Source organism: Pseudophryne corroboree, unplaced genomic scaffold, assembly GCF_028390025.1.
Source record: "Pseudophryne corroboree isolate aPseCor3 unplaced genomic scaffold, aPseCor3.hap2 scaffold_656, whole genome shotgun sequence".
Taxonomy (NCBI): domain Eukaryota; kingdom Metazoa; phylum Chordata; class Amphibia; order Anura; family Myobatrachidae; genus Pseudophryne; species Pseudophryne corroboree.
In genome coordinates, this window is record NW_026970244.1 from 220,851 (window position 1) to 243,567 (window position 22,717).

Sequence of the window (22,717 nt, forward strand, 5' to 3'; positions counted from 1 at the left end):
GGTGAGAGAAGGTAGAGAGCAGTCCTGGAAGCACTGAGTGCGCTGTGGTGAGAGAAGGTAGAGAGCAGCCCTGGAAGCACTGACTGGGCTGTGGTGAGAGAAGGTAGAGAGCAGCCCTGGAAGCGCTGAGTGCGCTGTGGTGAGAGAAGGTAGAGAGCAGCCCTGGAAGCGCTGAGTGCGCTGTGGTGAGAGAAGGTAGAGAGCAGCCCTGGAAGCGCTGAGTGCGCTGTGGTGAGAGAAGGTAGAGAGCAGCCCTGGAAGCGCTGAGTGCGCTGTGGTGAGAGAAGGTAGAGAGCAGCCCTGGAAGCGCTGAGTGCGCTGTGGTGAGAGAAGGTAGAGAGCAGCCCTGGAAGCGCTGACCGGGCTGTGGTGAGAGAAGGTAGAGAGCAGCCCTGGAAGCACTGAGTGCGCTGTGGTGAGAGAAGGTAGAGAGCAGCACTGGAAGCACTGACCGGGCTGTGCTGAGAGAAGGTAGAGAGCAGTCCTGGAAGCGCTGAGTGCGCTGTGGTGAGAGAAGGTAGAGAGCAGCCCTGGAAGCACTGACTGCGCTGTGGTGAGAGAAGGTAGAGAGCAGCCCTGGAAGCGCTGAGTGCGCTGTGGTGAGAGAAGGTAGAGAGCAGCCCTGGAAGCACTGAGTGCTCTGTGGTGAGAGAAGGTAGAGAGCAGCCCTGGAAGCACTGACTGTGCTGTGGTGAGAGAAGGTAGAGAGCAGCCCTGGAAACGCTGAGTGCGCTGTGGTGAGAGAAGGTAGAGAGCAGCCCTGGAAGCGCTGAGTGCGCTGTCGTGAGAGAAGGTAGAGAGCAGCCCTGGAAGCGCTGAGTGCGCTGTGGTGAGAGAAGGTGGAGAGCAGCCCTGGAAGTGCTGAGTGCGCTGTGGTGAGAGAAGGTAGAGAGCAGCCCTGGAAGCGCTGAGTGCGCTGTGGTGAGAGAAGGTAGAGAGCAGCCCTGGAAGCGCTGAGTGCGCTGTGGTGAGAGAAGGTAGAGAGCAGCCCTGGAAGCGCTGAGTGCGCTGTGGTGAGAGAAGGTGGAGAGCAGCCCTGGAAGCACTGACCGCGCTGTGGTGAGAGAAGGTAGAGAGCAGCCCTGGAAGCGCTGAGTGCGCTGTGGTGAGAGAAGGTAGAGAGCAGCCCTGGAAGCGCTGAGTGCGCTGTGGTGAGAGAAGGTAGAGAGCAGCCCTGGAAGCACTGAGTGCGCTGTGGTGAGAGAAGGTAGAGAGCAGCCCTGGAAGCGCAGACTGTGCTGTGGTGAGAGAAGGTAGAGAGCAGCCCTGGAAGCGCAGACTGTGCTGTGGTGAGAGAAGGTAGAGAGCAGCCCTGGAAGCACTGAGTGCGCTGTGGTGAGAGAAGGTAGAGAGCAGCCCTGGAAGCGCTGAGTGCGCTGTGGTGAGAGAAGGTAGAGAGCAGCCCTGGAAGCACTGACCGGGCTGTGGTGAGAGAAGGTAGAGAGCAGCCCTGGAAGCGCTGAGTGCGCTGTGGTGAGAGAAGGTAGAGAGCAACCCTGGAAGCGCTGACTGCGCTGTGGTGAGAGAAGGTAGAGAGCAACCCTGGAAGCGCAGACTGTGCTGTGGTGAGAGAAGGTAGAGAGCAGCCCTGGAAGCGCAGACTGTGCTGTGGTGAGAGAAGGTAGAGAGCAGCCCTGGAAGCGCAGACTGTGCTGTGGTGAGAGAAGGTAGAGAGCAGCCCTGGAAGCGCAGACTGTGCTGTGGTGAGAGAAGGTAGAGAGCAACCCTGGAAGCGCAGACTGTGCTGTGGTGAGAGAAGGTAGAGAGCAGCCCTGGAAGCGCAGACTGTGCTGTGGTGAGAGAAGGTAGAGAGCAGCCCTGGAAGCGCAGACTGTGCTGTGGTGAGAGAAGGTAGAGAGCAGCGGGTGTGGTCTTTTGGAAAGGCAAAAGACAAAAAGCAACTATATGCCTTTTCCAGGGCACACTTGAAAATTGAAATTGTGAAATTGTTAATACATAACTTTTATTATAGTATACTTAAAAAAAGAGGGCGAGAGCAAGCATTCATAATCTAAGTATACTCATTAATACTCATACACATTGATATTCGTATTTTAGACGAAATAATAGTGTAAGTGAGCTAAAATAAGTGGTTCCTCATTCCAGAAAGGACGTATTCATATCCTCTATAATAGAGATTCTAATAAAATGAGGTCACTCCCTCGGGTCTGAAAGGGTCCAATAATTATTGGAACCTGGGGTTGATTCCTGACCGTGGGTCCTGAAGTTATAATGTGCGTGGGAGAATAAAATACCTACGGTACCTAGTATTCCCTGGTGGTTCCCCATCCAGGTACTGACCAGGCCCTGCAGTGCTTGGCTTCCAAGATCAGACGAGTTTGGGCATACTCAGTGCGGTCTGACCGTAGGTGGATAAGTCTCCCAGGTGCACCGTATTCCAAATATATGGGGACCCACAGGTATCAGTAACAGTATCGGTAAGTATTGGGCTGGTTAATTTATCAAAAAATTGTTGTCAAGAAATCTAGTTGTGGTAAGGATATTTCATTATTGTAAACTATCTCTTTGCATTGCATTCATTGATAATCCAAAGCCTCACCCTTGTGGTTTTGCAACAATTTGTTCAAAGAGAATATATAATATAATAACCAAAGGGTTAACAAAACCCACACATAGGAGGCAATGCCAAATTGACATAGACAGAAGTATTGAACACAAGTAGACAGGCAGCGGGGAGCTCCGAGAGCAGGCGATCATGTGACCAAGCTCTCGGAGCGAAACGCGCGTCACTTCCGGTTCCGGTGCCCGAACTTCCGGTCGCACGGACCGCGGCCGCCGGCACCTCACTCCTCGGCTCCTGAACCCGTCCCTTGGCCCAGGAACACCTCTCCCAGGTTGGGTAAGACGGTCATCGACCTCGGCCGGAATAGGGGGCCTGTTTGCCCAACCAGGGTTCTCTTCTCTTTTTCCACAGGGATCACCAAGCAAAAACCAGGCAATAGGTGATACGGTGGAGTCCTGGTTCCCTTTCTGAACTCATAATAACCATGGCCTCTTGCACTTAATACCAATATGTGTGCAGGATTACTATATAAGAGTGGAAATATGAGGATTAGCATATGAGGGATAAATGTATCCAGGATTCAAGAATCCATTAAATTCCAGGGTTCATAGTATTGGGCGATACACTGAAATTTACTTTATGTGGTTTACATATTGTTTTGTTGGTAAATAGTTGTGGCCATCATTAAGCTTCCCCCCCCTTTTTTTGCTGACAACATTGCCTCATTCAAAACTGCCTGTAACATTTTCTTTTGGCATCTGCTCACAAATGTATGGGAAGTGGAGAGACCTTTTTAGGACATCTATATACTAAATTTAGCAGTATATTCTTTTACAGTGTTCCCCATTTCATTTGAGAAAGAATACATACTTGTGTTCAATACTTCTGTCTATGTCAATTTGGCATTGCCTCCTATGTGTGGGTTTTGTTAACCCTTTGGTTATTATATTATATATTCTCTTTGAACAAATTGTTGCAAAACCACAAGGGTGAGGCTTTGGATTATCAATGAATGCAATGCAAAGAGATAGTTTACAATAATGAAATATCCTTACCACAACTAGATTTCTTGACAACAATTTTTTGATAAATTAACCAGCCCAACACTTACCGATACTGTTACTGATACCTGTGGGTCCCCATATATTTGGAATACGGTGCACCTGGGAGACTTATCCACCTACGGTCAGACCGCACTGAGTATGCCCAAACTCGTCTGATCTTGGAAGCCAAGCACTGCAGGGCCTGGTAAGTACCTGGATGGGGAACCACCAGGGGGGTCCTGGTATTCGGGAAAAGGGATTCCATGTGTCCACGTGGAACCCCTTTAGCTGCGTGGAGCAGGATTTTATTTTTTTTATTTTTTAATCGACCCTTTGGATTATTACAGGACCGATGAGGAGCGAGCTTCACCGAATGGTCCGTAAGTATAATTTTATTCCTTACAGGTACCCCGTGGATTCTACTGGACAAGTGGACGTGATTCTCAGCGTGGGGTGTAGATATGTGTGAGTGTGTAAGTGTGTTTGAATAAAATTATACTTTCAAGTTGTGTGTGTTTTTGTTTTTATTTTTTATTTTTTTATTTGTGATAGAACTACTGGAACCAGCGGGCCAGTTATTTTCCCGCATGCTGGTACTTGTTGTATTCCAAATACCAGCTTGCGAGGGAGGCTTGTTGTAACTTGTAGTTCTACGACAAAAAAACAGTATTCTTTATTTTACACAAACAAAGGCCAGGGATGGGGGGACAGCCTCGGGCATCACCCCTGGTCCTTGGGTGCCTGGAGGGGGGGACCTCTTGATTTAAGGGGTCCCCACTCCTCCAGGGAACCCCGGCCAGGGGTGACTAGTTGGGGGGGGTAATGCCACTGCCGCAGGGACCAGTATAAGTGTCCCCCGGCTGTGGCATTATCTCTGGCTAGTAGAGCCCGGTGCTGGTTTTAAAAATACGGGTGACCCCTACATCTTTTGTCCCCCGTATTTTTGGAACCAGGACTGGACGCAGAGCCCGGTGCTGGTTGGCTAAATACGGGGAACCCCTGTCCAATTTTTTCCCAGTATTTAAACAACCAGGACTGGCTCAAAGAGCCCGAGTCTGGTTATGCTTAGGAGGACTCTTTTAGCTCTCTTAATACTGTACACAAAGAAGCTCTGCACGGATCTCACTGATCCTGCCGGGCTTCATTGTGTTACAGTATGTCCGGCATAACACAATGATGGGGAGGCTGTGGAAAATAGTGTTTTGCATTTGAGCGTCCGAGTCCCCTAACAGCATGAAGGGGGAGGTGGGAATTAACCAGCGGAGGTCAGAGACGCTGTCGAAAATATTAATTGTCTGTCGGGACTCAAAAAAGAAACCAATAAATCAATAAATAAAAGTAGTGTGGACAGACACAAACGAACGTGTTAAAGCAATGTTCCATTAACGTTCGGTTTATGTGAGCTATTACATTAAAATGGGCTTAAAGCTTAATGTCTCTGGTTCTGGGTGTCCCAGAGACTCAGGACTCGTACTACACAAAAGAGGAGACTCTTGGCTTTCAGGGCAGACCAACCACATATTCCCATTGCAGTGTCTCATCAGCAGTACCTGAGGTTCGCGGTGGGCAACCTTCATTACTAATTTCGGGCATTACCCTTTGGTTTGACAATGGCTCCCAGAATTTTCACCAAAATAATGGCGGTTATGACGGCTTCACTTCGCCGTCAAGGGGTCAGGATCCTACCATACCTAGATGATTTGTTGATTCTGGCAAATTCCCCAGAACTTCTCCTGTGTCATCTCGATCTGACGGTCCAGTGCATGAAAGCCCACGGGTGGCTGATCAACTGGAAGAAATCCTCCCTGGTTCCTGCTCGGAGTATGGTACACCTGGGAGCGTTATTGGACACTCACAACCAGCGGTGGTTGTTGTCTCAGGAGAAAGTCCTGAAACTTCAGGACAAGATCCGATGCTTCCTATCCTGTCCGCAAGTGTCGATTCATTCAGCGATGCAAGTGCTAGGTCTCATGGTGTCGGCTTTCGACGTGGTGGAGTATGCTCCATTCCATTCTCGCCCTCTGCAGAAGTTGATTCTGTCCAAGTGGGACGGCCTGGCTCACCGGATCAGATCTCGCATGATCTCCCTATCTTCGGAGGTCCGCCTGTCACTGAGCTGGTGGCTTCAGGACCAACGATTGGGCAGGGGCCATCCGTTCTGGATATCCAACTGGGTCCTGCTGACGACGGATGCCAGTCTGAGAGGTTGGGGCGTGGTGTTGGAACAACACTCTCTCCAGGGTCGGTGGACCAAGGAGGAGTCACTACTCCCGATAAACATTCTGGAACTGCGGGCAGTGTTTAATGCGTTGACAATGGCCCAGCGTCTCATACAGAACAGACCTGTTCAAGTACAGTCGGACATCACCACCATGGTGGCGTACATCAATCATCAGGGCGGCACTCGAAGCCGCATGGCAATGAAGGAAGTATCAAGGATTCTTCAGTGGGCAGAACACCATCTGCCGGCTATATCAGCAGTGTTCATTCTGGGCGTTCTGAACTGGGAGGCAGACTATCTCAGTCGTCAGGACGTGCACGCCGGAGAATGGAGTCTACATCCAGAGGTGTTTCAACTTCTCGTGGACAAGTGGGGCCTCCCAGATGTGGACCTGATGGCGACTCGACACAATCACAAGGTTCCGGTCTTCGGAGCAAGGACAAGGGATCCTCAAGCAGCGTTCGTGGATGCTCTGTCAATCCCGTGGAACTTTCGGCTGCTGTATGTGTTCCCTCCAGTGTCACTCCTGCCCAGAGTAATACGGAAGTTCAAGCAAGAAGGAGGAAACCTACTTCTAGTCGCTCCAGCATGGCTCAGGCGGCACTGGTTCTCCGATCTACAGGACCTCTCGTTGGATCGTCCCCTTCTACTTCCACAACGACCAGACCTCCTCGTTCAGGTCCCTTGTGTTTACCAGGATTTGGCCCGTCTGGCTTTGACGGCTTGACTCTTGAAGCTTCCGTCCTGCAGGCCAAGGGTTTTTCTGAGACGGTCATTCAAACTGTGTTGAAGGCCCGTAAGTCGGCTTCTGCTCGGATCTACCATAGGGTCCGGAATGCTTACTTTACTTGGTGTGCATCTCACAATCATGACGTTTTCAAGTTTAGTACGGCCAAACTATTGGCCTTTCTACAACAAGGCCTGGACTTAGGCCTGTGTCTGGCCTCCCTCAAGGTTCATATCTCTGCCTTTTCGGTTTGGTTCCAGAGAAAGATTGCTACCCTGCCTGATGTCCATACATTCACTCAGGGTGTGTTGCAGATTCAGCCTCCTTTTTTTCCACCTGTGGCCCCTTGGGATCTGTCAGTGGTTTTGGAGGCCTTACAAAAGTCTCCGTTTGAGCCTCTTACCTCTGCTGACCTTAAGTGGCTTTCCCATAAGGTGTTATTCTTGCTGGCTATTGCTTCAGCTAGAAGGGCAGGCATTTCCAAACTGTTGCCCTCCAGCTGTTGTGAAACTACATATCCCAGCATGCCCTGACACAGTTTTTCTGTCAGAGAATGCTAAAGCAGTGTCAGGGCATGCTGGGATGTGTAGTTTCTCAACAGCTGGAGGGCCGCAGTTTGGACATGCCTGTAGAAGGGTCTCGGACTTGAGTGCCTTATCCTGTAAGTCACCCTATTTGATTTTTCACCGTGACCGGGCGGGTCTTAGAACTCGGCCAGGTTATGTATTCATGGTGGTGTCTTCCTTCCACCTTAACCAGAAGATTGTGGTTCCAGCCTTTATCTCTCCTGAGTTGTCTGCCAAAGAGCGATCTTTGGATGTGGTACGGGACCTCCGTATCTATGTGAAGAGAACTTCCTCCATTAGGAAATCCAATTCTCTTTTTGTGTTGTGTGGTTTGCACAAACGTGGCTGGCCTGCTTCCCAGTAGACTCTGGCCAGATGGATTAGAATGGTGTTTGCACATGCTTATGTACAGGCTGTTCGTCCAGTTCCTGCTACCATCAAAGCCCATTCTGCTCGGTCGGTTGGGCCTTCTTGGGCGGCCCACCTTGGTGCGACCCTTGAACAATTGTGCAAGGCGGCTACGTTGTCCTCAGGGAACACGTTCATTAGGCTCTATGCCTTCGATACTGCTGCTTCCCAGGATGCTTCCTTTGGACGCCAGGTTCTTGTGCCCGCTACAGTGCATCCCCTCCCATAAGGAACTGCTTTAGGACATCCCCGATGTGAATCCTTGTGGAGCCCAGTGTACAACGCAGCAGAAAACGAGATTTATGGTAAGAACTTACCTTTGTTAAATCTCTTTCTGCGAGGTACACTGGGCTCCACAAGGCGCTGACTCACATAGCTTCTTTGGGTTGTAATTGGCATAGCCGCTGACACCCTCTCCTGCGGTGAGTGTGTGGTGTACTTGGCTACGAGCGGTTGTCGTCTCTGGTACCTGCTACTGCATTGGGCTGGTTAACAAAACTGAGTTCCTGTGCAGGGAGGCGGGGTTATAGAGGAGGCGGCGCTGTGCATCTTGGGAACAGTCAAAAGCTTTGAGCCTGTTGGTGCCTCGGATCAAGATCCTACTCTACACCCCGATGTGAATCCTTGTGGAGCCCAGTGTACCTTGCAGAAAGAGATTTAACAACGGTAAGTTCTTACCATAAATCTCGTTTTTTGGGTCCCGACAGACAATATTTTCGACAGCGTCTCTGACCTCCGCTGGTTAATCCCCACCTCACCCTTCCCCCTCCCCTTTATGCTGTTGGGGACTCGGACGCTCAAATTTCAAAACACAGCATTTTCCACAGCCTCCCCCCTCATTGTGTTATGCCGGACATATCAGTGAGATCCGTGCAGGGCTTCTTTGTGTACAGTATTAAAAGAGTTAAAAGTGTTTTCAAAAAAATTTCGTGGGGTACACCCCCTCCCCTCCTCTCCTAAGCACAACCAGCCTCGGGCTCTTTGAGGCGGCCCTGGTTGTTTAAATACTAGGGAAAAATTGAACAGGGGTTCCCCGTATTTAGCCAACCAGCACCGGGCTCTGCATCCGGTCCTGGCTCCAGGGGACAAAAGATGTAGGAATCCCCCGTATTTTTTTTTTTTATAATGCCACACAGCCGGGGGACATGGGTGGTGGGTGGGGGGCTGATAGCCTTTGTTTTTGTAAAATAAAGAATACGGTTTTTTGTCATAGAACTACAAGTTCCAGCAAGCCTCACCCGCAAGCTGGTACTTCGAGAACCACAAGTACCAGCATGTGGGGAAATAACGGGCCCGCTGGTACCAGTAGTTTTACTACAAAAAAAATACCAAAATAAAAATGAAACACACACTGTGAAAGTATAATTTTATTCAAACACACTTACACACTCACACATATCTACACCCCACGCTGAGAATCACGTCCACTTGTCCAGTAGAATCCACGGGGTACCTGTAAGGAATAAAATTATACTTACGGACCATCCGGTGAAGCTCGGTCCTCATCGGTCCTGTAATAATCCAAAGGGTCGATTAAAGAAGAAAGAAAAAATCCTGCTCCACGCAGCTAAAGGGGTTCCACGTGGACACATGGAATCCCTTTTCCCGAATACCAGGACCCCCCGTGACTCCTGTCACTGGAGATCCCAGCAGCCAATCAGGGAGCGCACGTCATAGCGCTCTCCTGATTGGCTGTGCACTACTAACCTGTCAATCAGGTGGAGCGCAGCGGCTAGAATGGAGGGGAGCGGTCCACCATTCTAGCCTGTGATGGGAACTCTGTGGTCTGCGGCTAACCGCAAAGTTAATTGGGGTCACCCAGAAGAGTGACCCCAATTAACCCCGCGGTTAGCCGCAGACCGCAAAGTTCCCATCATAGGCTAGAATGGAGGACCGCTCTCATCCATTCTAGCCGCTGCGCTCCGCCTGATTGACAGGCCAGGAGTGCACAGCCAATCAGGAGATGGCGCTCGCTGATTGGCTGGCGGGATCTCCAGTGATAGCAGTCACGGGGGGCCCGGCATTTGGGAAAAGGCGTTTCATGTGTAAACATGGATCCCCTTTAGTGCGCTGAACCAGTTTTTTTTCGGTTTGTTTTTATTAACCCTGTGGATTCTACATGGAAGGAAGATCGATCATCACTGGAAATAGGGGAGTATTTGGGCTTTTTATTACAGGTTTACAATTGGACTCTACGTTGACAAGGGGACGGATGGGCTCCGTGGGACACTAGGTAAGTATGTGTCAGTGTGCATGTATGTTACTTCCACGGTGTGTGTGTGTTTTGTTTTTTTGGGGTATTTTTTGTTGTTGTAGAACTACAGGTACCAGTGGGCCAATTATTTCCCTGCATGCTGGTACTTGTGGTTCTCCAAGTACCAGCAAGCGGGGGAGGCTTGCTGGAACTTGTATTTCTATGACAAAAAAACAATATTCTTTTTTCTTTTCTTTTTTTAACCCATGGCACTTGGGTGCCTGGAGGGGGGCTACCCCTTGATTTAAGGGGTCTCCACTCCCCCAAGGTACCCCGACCAGGGGTGACTAATTGGAGGGGTAATGCCACGGCCGCAGGGCACCTACATAAATGTGTCCCCCGGCTTTGGCATTATCTTCTCGGCTGGTGGAGCCCGGTGCTGGTTTCAAAAATACGGGCCTAAGAGCCCGGTGTTGGATGTCTAAATACAGGGGGACCCCGGTCAATTTTTCCCTGGTATTTAAACTACCAGGACTGGCTCAAAGAGCCCGAGGCTGGTTATGCTTAGGAGGGGGGACCCCACGCAATTATTTTTTTTTACATTTTTAACTATTTCTGACCCTTTTCCACAGAGAAGCATGCACGGATCCCACTGATCCATGAATGACTATCTGAACACACCAGCAAAAAGAAGGTCTATTTGACAGCTCCTTTTTTTTTTTTTACGAATTCTATGCTTTCCCGGCAGTGTTTGGCTATTGTTGGCAGTGATTGAGAATACAAATTCTTAGTAAATTACGAGTTGTATAAAGTAAAACAGAGATTTTCTAACACCAACGATCTACAGTACTGTGTTGCTCGAACAGTTAGTTGCGTCAGAATACACTAATTTATATTTACTGGTATGTCTACAGCTGCTCCTCACCACTGTGTATTTTAGATAGCGGATAGTGTATTTTAGATACCTGTGTGCACCCTTCCATTGAATGTTTTACAATGGATTACACAGGAACAAATAAAAAATAAAGTGAATGTCATGAGGGAAAAAAATATAGATCGGCACTTTGGGAATCGAACCCGGGACCCTCAGCGTGGGAGGTGGAAGCCTTCACCGCTAGCGTATGTCGCTGCATGGAAGATACACAAGTTCATGTGTAAAAGTAATGCAAGCAGCGATTCCTTCCCATTGGTGTTCATTTATGCCGTTAGGGGACTTGGATGCTCATTTCGTGCACTGTACATACTGTAAAGTCAATGAGCTACCTTATTCATTTCACACATTAGTTGAGTCTGCATACACAAGTGTTTTAACACGTTCGTTTGCGTCTGAATAAACTTGTTTTATTTTTTTTACTCTCTCCGTCTGATCGTTGGTCACCATCTGTGTGTACACTATGCAGTACAGGACTGTATATTAACATTACAGTTGTCACTGACCATTTGCCAGAGCTTGTACTGTAGATCAATCCGCCGCTATTCAAACTAAAGTACTGGATTAGTTGAGCATTAGCCACCAAGTGGTGGAGATGTGTATTGCATGCTGAGTATATAGTCGCGCCTAGGCATGACTAAACCTCCGTCTAGGCGCAGAAACAGCCAAGATAACTGAGGAACCATCTGTATGGAGCCATACATCCAGGAGAGTTTAGAAAAAGGCCTTCTAAGTCACCAGTGGGAGCTGGGTTTTTCTTTGTCTGGAAAAAGGACGGCTCATTACGACCATGCATCGACTACAGTGGACTGAATAAAATAACAATCAAAAATTCATACACATTACCTCAGATCTCCGTCTTATTCGATCAGCTCAGAAATGCTACAGTCTTCTCTAAGATTGATTTACGAGGAGCATACAATATCATTCTGATCTGGCAGGGAGAAGAGTGGAAAACTGCATTTAATATCCACTCAGGACACTACGAGTATTTAGTAATGCCATTTGGACTCTCCAACGCCCCTGCCGTCTTTCATGATATCATAAATGATGTTCTTTGGGAATTCCTAGGAAGATTTGTGGTTGTCTATTTAGATGATATCCTGATCTACTCTGCCTCAATCAAAGAACACCAAGCTCATGTTAAAGCAGTCCTCATCAAGCTCGATTAAAATCAGCTTTACGCAGAGCTGGAGAAATGTGAATTTGAGGTAGAGAAGGTGTCCTCCCTAGGATACATCATCACGTCCAAAGGTTTTTCTATGGATCCTAAGAAACTCCAGGCAATTGTTGCCAGATTGAATAAAGATAGCAGTGGGAGCATTATGCTCCTGAGGAAGCTGGCAGCCACTAAGTCCAGCGAAATGCGTTGAGCCTCCATTTCCTGACCACTGGCACTGCACCCACTGCTATCTTTATTCAATCTGGCAACAGTTGGACCTCTATGCTCCTACAGGATCCTCACAAGTGTTTATTTGGATTCCTTGGACATACCCCTGCTGCTACTGGATCTCTGACTGCAGTTGAGACCCTAGGGGACTACTCCTGAGAAAACGGGTAATATCCACATTTAAAGTCATTGAGGACTGTTTGGAGAAATGAGCCCTAGTCAGAAGCAAGTGCTATTAATTATAATTGGAATATAAGTGGTCGAATTCTACCTATTGAGAGACTCTCTATTTTTATTCCACCTGATAAAAAAAGTCTAGGCTTCAAAAAAAATTATTTATCTACTTATCAACTTTAGTTTTTACTGTATGTGTAATAAATGTATGAAATAATTTTTTTATTGAAACCATCTATCTGTTTATTATTTGAAACTCATCCGGCGCCAGTTCATTATTTACTTTTTGGATATTCACCCTTCTAAGGACTAACCACCCCTATACAGGCCGTAGTTGACAGCGCACTCACACATATACAATTTCCTGTGCTAAAAATGTCTCCTCGAGTTCTTCCTACTGTACAATTGCTTCCGTTGTCTGTACCCTCCAAGCCATGGACCCATTTATCTATGGATTTTGTTGTGGATCTGCCATAATCTTCCAAATGTTCGGTCATCTGGGTTGTAGTTGACCATTTTCAGTAAAATGGCTCATTTCATTCCCCTGTGTAACCTTCCTAGTGCTAAGGATCTTGCTGCTTTGTTCATTCAACACATCTTTCGTATTCATGGATTACCTCAAGACATTGTCTCTGATAGAGGCTCTCAATTCATGGCCCGTTTCTGGAGGTCTTTTTGTGCTGAATTGGGGATCAGTATCAGTCTTTCGTCAGGATATCACCCACAATCCAATGGACAGACAGAGTGGGTTAATCAGTCTTTGGAGCAGTGTCTACGGTGTTACATCTCTAAATGTCAGAATGATTGGGTTGACCACCTACCCTTTGCATAATTTGCGTATAACAATTCTGGACATTCTTCAGCTTCCATGTCTCCATTCTTTTGAGTATCCGGTTTTCATACTAAATTTAATACTTTCACTCCATCACAACAGTCTAGTTTATCTTTTCCTCCCTTGTCTCGTCTCAGGAGGATTTGGAGGGAAGTGCACCAAGCCCTGGAGGATGCTGCAGTCTGGTCTAAGATTTGTTGATACTGTAGATTTCGGGAAACCTTGCTCTTTCAAAGTAGGAGACATGGTGTGGTTATCTGCTCGTAGCATCAAGCTCCACCAGACATCTCCAGAAATTGGGTCCCCATTACATTGGGCCATTTCAAATCATTCAGAAAGTCAATCCTGCTGCTTTCCGTCTTCAATTACCCAGATCTTTGAGAATTAATAATACCTTCCATTGTTCTTTGTTCAAACCGGAAATTGTTTCTAGAAAAATTTAAAGTAGGGGTTTTAGGAGACCTTCTCCATTCATGATTCGGGCTACATTGAAAATTCTTTGTGGAGAAATCCTGGACTCCAAGTTTGTGCAGGGCCAAGTACATTATTTGGTTCATTGGAAGGGTTACGGTCATGAGGAGAGAGCTTGGGTGTCTGGGAGGTTCCTGCATGCTCCTGAACTAAAAAAAAAAGGATTCTTCAAGAAATTTCCACAGAAACCTGGATCTAGGGGTTTCTTAACTCCTCTTCAAGGGATGCGTACTGTCAGCAGCAGCAAGGGACGCGCATCCTGGCCATTGTCTGGGAGCCGGGACAACAAATCTCCCACTGGTCTCCGCCCGGCACCTAGCAACTGGCTGACGCCAGGCACAGTGTGTCCTGGTTCCCAAAAAAGAAGAAAAGAAGTGTGTGAGCGCTGGTTTGATGGCTATAAGACACCTAAAATATAAATGCTGTTTTACTGGTTGCAGCTTTCCAAAGTTGAGGTGCTGATCCTCAACCAAAAAAGTTACAAAACAAAGAAATACTCAGAGAAGCGCTACCATTAAACAGCATAAATAAAATTTATTATTAAAAAACATAAAAATTATCACAATTCAGTGAATAAACCTAATATCCTGTAGTATGGTTAACTCATATATTATGTATCAAACATTAATAACAAAAATGGTGACAATATAAATACATGTAATAGAGGCTCCCTGGGAGAAAGATAACCACCTGTATTCTGGTGGAGACTGCAGCATTTAAAATTAAATGACTATCCTTATATTAGGCTCCATGCATGGACGTACAGCAGTACAGCAGTGTGGGCAGCCGGCGCCCACCAGCATTAAGGAGACAGCACTTAATCTTTTCATCATGGAAAGGTCTGGGTAAGCCATATGCACGGGACTTTTTCAAATAGCGGTCATAGCTTAAAGTCATTTGCAATATATATGGAAGCATGTCCATTTGAGCTACCCAGTAAAGCCTTAATTTCAGTTGGAAGTGATTAACTGTGAGCATCTAAGCTCTCCACTAAATGGTGGTCAAATTATAACCACACCATATCTATATCATCTAAAAGTGGATGGACTTTGAAAGAAATCCTTATTAAATTCATTCGATTCATCAGTCCATGCATGGAGCCTAATATAAGGATAGTCATTTAATTTTAAATGCTGCAGTCTCCACCAGAATACAGGTGGTTATCTTTCTCCCAGGGAGCCTCTGTTACGATTCCTGTACTCCAGACTGGAGAAGATCTTATGGCAGAGATCTGAGTACAGGAATGAAATACAGGTTGTGGGAGCTGGAGAGCCTAGTAACCCCTGGCGCCCTAACTCCGTTGTCTCGCCCGTGTTATCAGAAATCCCCTGCGAGACTATGGTTGCTTGAGCCCATGGCAGCCGCGTTCGAAGGGCGGATTATGTCTGCCCAACCCCGATGCCCCCGCAGGTCTTAATGGGAGACAAGGGGAAGTCCGAGACAGGGTGATAACAAGGGGCCCTCTGACTAAGCAACCAAGCCAGGGGTTACAAGCTAACTAAACTAAATCAAAAGGTATGTGCGGACTAGCCGCCAGGGAAAAGGACAACCAGAGATCCACGGATCCGACACTCCTATCCGGCACCGCTGGACACCAGAGTGGATCTTGTGGAAGCGGAATCCTCCGCAAAGCTCCAGAACTCAAAATAAACACAATAATAAATAGTAGCGGACAAGCCGCAACACACGGCTGCGCCGCGACTCACGAACGCCACCAGATGTTAAAGGTGCTCGATCAGACTCCAGGAACAGATGGTAACTTCCGAGTACAGGATCACTGAGAACAGGAACAAACGAACAGACCGGGACTGGGAACTCTCTCTGCAGCAGAATCAGGCAAACAGGAAGCTATCACCGGCGTCTGTGAGGAGTCCTGGGAGTGCTTTTAACAGAGAGTCTTCCAATCAGCTGTTTGGAGGCTGATTGGATTAAATGCCATGCAGCTGACAAGCTGCATGGCCAGGGAAACAGATGAGTGATAATTACAACATGCCGTGCAGCTGCATGCTACACAGCCAGGAAACCAGTGATGATATAAACTTAGACCCAGCAACGGGGAACACGATCCGACAGTGGCGTCCCCGTTGCTAGGCGCCGGCCGCACTGACGAGCGGACCCTCGGCGCCTAACAGTACCCCCCCCTTGAGGAGGGGTCAAGGAACCCCTAAATCCGGGTTTCTGAGGAAATTCTTGAAAAAATGCCCTTTTGAGCCTTGGGGCATGAAGGTCCTCCTCTAGGACCCACGACCTTTCCTCAGGACCATAACCTCTCCAATGCACCAAAAAATAAAGCCGACCCCGGGACAACTTGGAATCGAGAACCTTCTCAACCACGAACTCCTGCTGACCTTGTACATTAACTGGTGATCTCCCCTGAGGTTTTTTACGAGGAAATCTGCTAGATGAAACATATGGTTTGAGCAAAGAGCAATGGAAGGTATTTCCGATCCGTAACGTTTTTGGTAGCTGTAACCGGAAAGCAACTGGATTGATTTTTTTGATAATGAGAAATGGTCCAATAAATCTAGGACCCAATCTGGCTGAGGTTTGTCGAAGTTTGATATTGCGAGTCGACAGCCACACCCTGTCTCCTACTCTAAAAGTGCACGGCCGCCGGAACCTGTCCGAAAAATCTTTTTCCCTGAAAGCTGCTTTTCTGAGAGCTATGTGCACTTTTTTCCAAATAAGTTTAAGATGAGAGGTCAGGGCCAGAGAGGAGACAGAGGAATGTTGGAAAAATGAATTAGCTCTGGGGTGGAAACCAAAAACTGCAAAAAATGGAGACACATTGGTGGAGGAATGACAGGCATTATTATAAGCAAACTCTGCCAATGGAAGAAACTCAGACCAGTCATTTTGGAGTTTGGCCGAGTACAAACGCAAATATTGTTTTAAGGATTGGTTCACTCGCTCAGTCTGTCCATTTGATTGTGGATGATAACCGGAGGTTAATGATAATTTCATTTTTAACGAAGCACAAAAAGACTTCCAAAACTGTGCAATGAATTGTGGACCCCTGTCAGAAACAATATCAGTGGGTAACCCATGGAGTCTGAAAACATGACGGAGGAACAAGACTGCCAATCCCTGGGCAGATGGCAATCGGGGAAGACCAATAAAATGAGCCATCTTACTAAAACGGTCCACTACCACCCATATGACTGTGCATCCAGCTGACAGAGGGAGATCCACCACAAAATCCATGGAGATATGCGACCATGGTCTAAGGGGAACATTCAATGGCATAAGTTGACCAATAGGCAAAGAACGGGGAACTTTATGCTGTGCACAGACCTGACACGAAACAACAAACTCTTTAATGTCTTTAGAAAGACCAGGCCACCACACTGAGCGGGATACCAATTCAAAAGTTTTAGCGACTCCCAGATGCCCTGCAACTTTGCTATCATGAAATTCCTCCAAAACAGTTGCTCTCAAAAACTCAGGAACAAAAAGACGGCCAGCAGGAGTATTTCCCGGAGCTTGATGTTGAAGCAGCTTCAATTGAGAAAAAACATCCTGTGTGAGACCTGCCTGAATGACTGAAGGCGGAAGTATGAGAGTAACCGGACTGTTGTCTTGAACGGGAAGAAAACTGCGTGAGAGGGCATCTGCCTTGGTATTCTTGGAACCAGGTCTGAAGGTGATAATGAATTTGAAACGAGTGAAAAATAAAGCCCAACGAGCCTGTCGGGCATTCAGTCGCTTAGCTGATTCAATGTATTGAAGATTTTTGTGATCCGTCAAAACAGAAATGGTATGGGTCGCTCCTTCAAGCCAATGTCTCCACTCCTCAAAAGCCCATTTAATAGCCAGCAACTCCCGATTACCAACATCGTAGTTGGATTCAGCAGATGAGAATTTCCTGGACATAAAGGCACAAGGATGTAACTCAAGGGAATCTGGATCCTTCTGAGAAAGGATAGCCCCTACACCAACCTCCGAGGCATCTACCTCAACGATGAAAGGCAATTCTGGGTTGGGATGTCTAAGGACAGGGGCTGAGACAAAGGCTTGTTTCAAGGCCTGAAAAGATACTTTAGCTTCACATGACCAATTGGTAGGATCTGCTCCCTTCTTAGTGAGTGCCACAATGGGAGCAACTATGTCAGAGAAAGAGTGAATAAACCTTCTATAGTAGTTTGCAAACCCTAAAAAGCGCTGAATTGCTTTTAAGTTGGTGGGTTGCGCCCAACTCAGGATGGCTTGGAGCTTCTTAGGTTCCATTCGGAATCCCCGAGGGGAAATAATGTACCCTAAAAAGGATACCTCCGTGACGTGAAATTCACACTTCTCCGGTTTGGCATACAAGTGATTTTCACGTAATTTCTTAAGTACCTGACGCACCTGGGTAACATGTTGTTCTATAGAGTCAGAATAAATCAAAATGTCGTCTAAATAGACCACAACGAATCTTCCCAGAAACTCACGGAGCACATCATTAATGAGATCCTGAAAGACTGCCGGAGCGTTAGATAGGCCGAATGGCATGACCAGATACTCATAGTGACCTGATTGAGTACTGAATGCCGTTTTCCACTCATCCCCTGATCTGATTCTAATGAGATTATATGCTCCTCTCAGGTCAATCTTAGAAAAAATAACAGCCGAACGTAGCTGATCAAAGAGGACAGAGATCAGAGGCAGAGGGTAAGTATTCTTTACTGAGATTTTATTCAGGACTCGAAAGTCAATGCAGGGTCTGAGGGAACCATCCTTCTTCTCTACGAAGAAAAAACCTGCACTTAAAGGGGATTTAGATGGCCTGATAAACCCTTTCTCAAGACTTTCTTTCACATACTCATTCATGGCCACAGTTTCAGGACCAGACAATGCATATAACCTTCCTTTAGGCAACGTGGCACCAGGAATTAACTCAATGGTACAATCATAAGGCCTATGGGGAGGCAAAATATCCGCATTGCCCTTGGAAAACACATCCAAAAAATCTTGGTATTCTCCAGGAATATGTGCGGACCTGGCAGCAGCTACTCGGATAGGAAGTGTAATACATTCTTTATCACAGATGGTACTCCATTGTAGGATCTCCCCAGACTGCCAATCTATGATGGGATTATGAAAGGCCAGCCAAGGGTGACCCAGAACCACAGGAACTGCTGGACAATGGGTAAGAAAAAACTCAATCTTTTCAGAATGTAGAGCTCCCACCGAGAGCAAAACAGGAGGTGTACATAGAGAAATAACCCCATTGGATAAGGGACTCCCATCTAAACCATGCATGGTGATACACCTACTTAAGGTTAACTGAGGAATACCTAAGGCCTTGGCCCATGTTAAGTCCATAAAGTTTCCTGCAGCTCCACTGTCCACAAAAGCAGAGACCGAGGAACAGAGGCTGTCATAAGAAACTTTAGCAGGAACCAATAGTGAATTATTTGAGGAGATGAGCTGTAGACCAAAGTGAACCCCCTCACTATTCACTTGGTCAGGAAGTTTCCCGACTTGTTTGGGCAACTACGGGCAAAATGTCCCTTACCTCCGCAGTACAAACACAGACCAGAATTTTGCCTCCTGGTTCTTTCTTCCGGAGACAATTTGGAGAGACCAATCTGCATAGGCTCCTCCATGTCTACCGGAACGGAAGAAACACAGGGAAAAGAAACTACAGATGCCCCTTTCTCAGTCCTCCGCTCTCTGAGCCTACGATCTATTTTAATAGAGAGCTCCATGAGTTTATCAAGGTTCTCAGGAGCGGGATACTGAAGGAGGCTGTCTTTTATAGATTCAGATAAGCCGAGGCGAAACTGACTGCGCAGGGCAGGATCATTCCAGCCACAGTCGTTCGACCAACGGCGAAACTCTGTACAATAATTCTCTGCAGGATTCCTACCCTGTCTTAGAGCACGCAACTGACTTTCTGCGGATGCCTCTCTATCAGGGTCGTCATACAATAGCCCTAAAGATTTCAAAAAGGCGTCTACAGACGATAAGGCCGGATCGTCTGTCTTTAAACCAAAAGCCCAGGTCTGAGGATCCCCCTGAAGCAGAGAAATTATAATTCCAACCCGCTGAGCCTCCGTACCTGAGGAAACTGGTCTTAAACGAAAATACAGTTTACAAGACTCTTTAAAATTAAAAAACTGTTTTCTATCCCCAGAAAAACGGTCAGGCAGATGCATTTTTGGTTCAGGGATGACCCTCGGGGAAGTCCGTAACAGATCTTCCTGTGAGCTTACCCGGAGGGACAGATCCTGAACCATCTGGGTAAGTTCCTGAATCTGACTAACCAAAAACTGGCCAGGATTTGGCCCAACACCGGTGGGATTCATGAGGCCGACAAAATTCTCCCAACTGGATAAGTGAAAAAATTAACTCCTGTTGAAAATTTTTTCTTTTGTCTGGCCGGTGATAATGTTACGATTCCTGTACTCCAGACTGGAGAAGATCTTATGGCAGAGATCTGAGTACAGGAATGAAATACAGGTTGTGGGAGCTGGAGAGCCTAGTAACCCCTGGCGCCCTAACTCCGTTGTCTCGCCCGTGTTATCAGAAATCCCCTGCGAGACTATGGTTGCTTGAGCCCATGGCAGCCGCGTTCGAAGGGCGGATTATGTCTGCCCAACCCCGATGCCCCCGCAGGTCTTAATGGGAGACAAGGGGAAGTCCGAGACAGGGTGATAACAAGGGGCCCTCTGACTAAGCAACCAAGCCAGGGGTTACAAGCTAACTAAACTAAATCAAAAGGTATGTGCGGACTAGCCGCCAGGGAAAAGGACAACCAAAGATCCACGGATCCGACACTCCTATCCGGCACCGCTGGACACCAGAGTGGATCTTGTGGAAGCGGAATCCTCCGCAAAGCTCCAGAACTCAAAATAAACACAATAATAAATAGTAGCGGACAAGCCGCAACACACGGCTGCGCCGCGACTCACGAACGCCACCAGATGTTAAAGGTGCTCGATCAGACTCCAGGAACAGATGGTAACTTCCGAGTACAGGATCACTGAGAACAGGAACAAACGAACAGACCGGGACTGGGAACTCTCTCTGCAGCAGAATCAGGCAAACAGGAAGCTATCACCGGCGTCTGTGAGGAGTCCTGGGAGTGCTTTTAACAGAGAGTCTTCCAATCAGCTGTTTGGAGGCTGATTGGATTAAATGCCATGCAGCTGACAAGCTGCATGGCCAGGGAAACAGATGAGTGATAATTACAACATGCCGTGCAGCTGCATGCTACACAGCCAGGAAACCAGTGATGATATAAACTTAGACCCAGCAACGGGGAACACGATCCGACAGTGGCGTCCCCGTTGCTAGGCGCCGGCCGCACTGACGAGCGGACCCTCGGCGCCTAACAGCCTCTATTACATGTATTTATATTGTCACCATTTTTGTTATTAATGTCCTGGTTCCCGCCCGTAGCCTAGTAACAAGCTAACGCCGGATGCTGGGAGCCACCGGACTCCTAGCAACGGGGACGCCAGAGGCAGATGGCGTTCCCCGTTGCTTAGTGTTTAGGCTACGTGCAGCAGGGCAGCTGCACTGACTTATGTTTAATTAGTTTTCTGATTGGGTCAAACTAGTTTATATTCACTTCCAGTTCACTACCAAATGGCTGGTTATAGTTCCTACTACATGTGAGAACCTGTCAGCTCATTGTATTCCTGAAGTCGAATACCTAATCTTGGTCGTGTTCCTGATCAGATCCAAACCACCTTGAAATCAGGTTTTGTGTGGACCGTCCACACAGATTCTTATCTTTTGCTCTTTAACTGTTTACCATCTTGTGCATTGTTGCATTCTCATACGGTTTATACTCCGTTGCTTATTCCACCCTGTGCATTGTTGCATTTACATTTATTCTGTCACTAATATCAGTTTGTGTAATGGGCAGTTTATCTAGGTTGCATCCTGTGAATGCCTCTCCGCACTATAGCTTACTCTTGCCTAGCCTCCAATAGTTGCCTTGTCCATCCGTAAGTCCTGGAGGCATCTGAGTATGGGGTGGACCTAATTCACTCTGGAAAGGCGGCTGCTAAAGGTGAAGCCTAGCATTGCAGAAAGCTAAAGGACTGTTGGGCAAGTGTAATCGCATGAGAGCCACCTGGTAGCCCTCGTACAGTGTTGTCCTCGTAACACATACCCAGACTTCTGCGTCACTTAGTCCAGGTATCCATTCCGGATCATAACAATACTATCCCTAGCATTAGAGATTGCTACAGGTTGAGTCTCCCACATCCAGGGGCAGCTTGGGATGGAAAACCAGCCCGGGAAATATATGGTGGCAGGGTCTTTCGAGGAGATGAAGTCTGGCAAGGGGGAGCGGGATCCCTCCTCATAGTGTCTAATTCTCAGTTGGACGCAGTTATGGCCTACCTTGCGTCTCTTACTGCAGCTGCGTCTGTGACTTTATGCTGATACCGCTACAATGCCCTTCCCTGTTGTACATCTGGCGTCCTGTCAGTTTGTACAGCTGCTGCAATCACGCTTTGTGCGTCTTATACACACCATCGCTCACACCACTGATACTGTCACCCAACACATTCCTAATACGCTTCCTGGTTTGTGTGTGTCTGACTCTATACGGCAACTCTGGACAAACAGCATCACGGTGCATGGGCGGTACAACTCGGACGCATGCGCTAACTAAATACATTTCACAGGGAAAAAATAAGACATTGTCCTCAACAGGAAAAATAAAATTCAATGTCCCTTAGAGGAATAAATAAAACACAATGTCCCCTGACAGGAATAAATAAAACACAATGTCCCCCGACAGGAATAAATAAAACACAATGTCCCCCGACAGGAATAAATAAAACGTAATGTCCCCCGACAGGAATAAATAAAACGTAATGTACCCCGACAGGAATAAATAAAACGTAATGTCCCCCGGCAGGAATAAATAAAACGTAATGTCCCCCGGCAGGAATAAATAAAACGTAATGTCCCCCGGCAGGAATAAATAAAATGTAATGTCCCCCGGCAGGAATAAATAAAACGTAATGTCCCCCGGCAGGAATAAATAAAACGTAATGTCCCCCGGCAGGAATAAATAAAACGTAATGTCCCACGCAGAAATAAATCATACGCCCCCTGACAGGAATAAATCATACGCAATGTCCCCTGACAGGAATAAATCATACGCAATGTCCCCTGACAGGAATAAATCATACGCAATGTCCCCTGACAGGAATAAATCATACGCAATGTCCCCTGACAGGATTAAATAAAACACAATGTCCCCTGACAGGAATAAATAAAACACAATG

General features: G+C 47.2%; 1 protein-coding gene and 1 pseudogene across 1 annotated transcript in view; one reads left to right on the forward strand and one right to left on the reverse strand.

Moving 5' to 3' along the window:
• WDR4 (WD repeat domain 4) overlaps positions 1 to 22,717 on the forward strand; it is a gene marked incomplete at its 5' end in the record, with an annotated part of 204,981 nt that overhangs the window by 154,932 nt on the left and 27,332 nt on the right. The gene's annotated exons all lie outside the window — the stretch shown is intronic.
• Positions 2,253 to 2,371, reverse strand: LOC135036787 (5S ribosomal RNA; annotated as a pseudogene).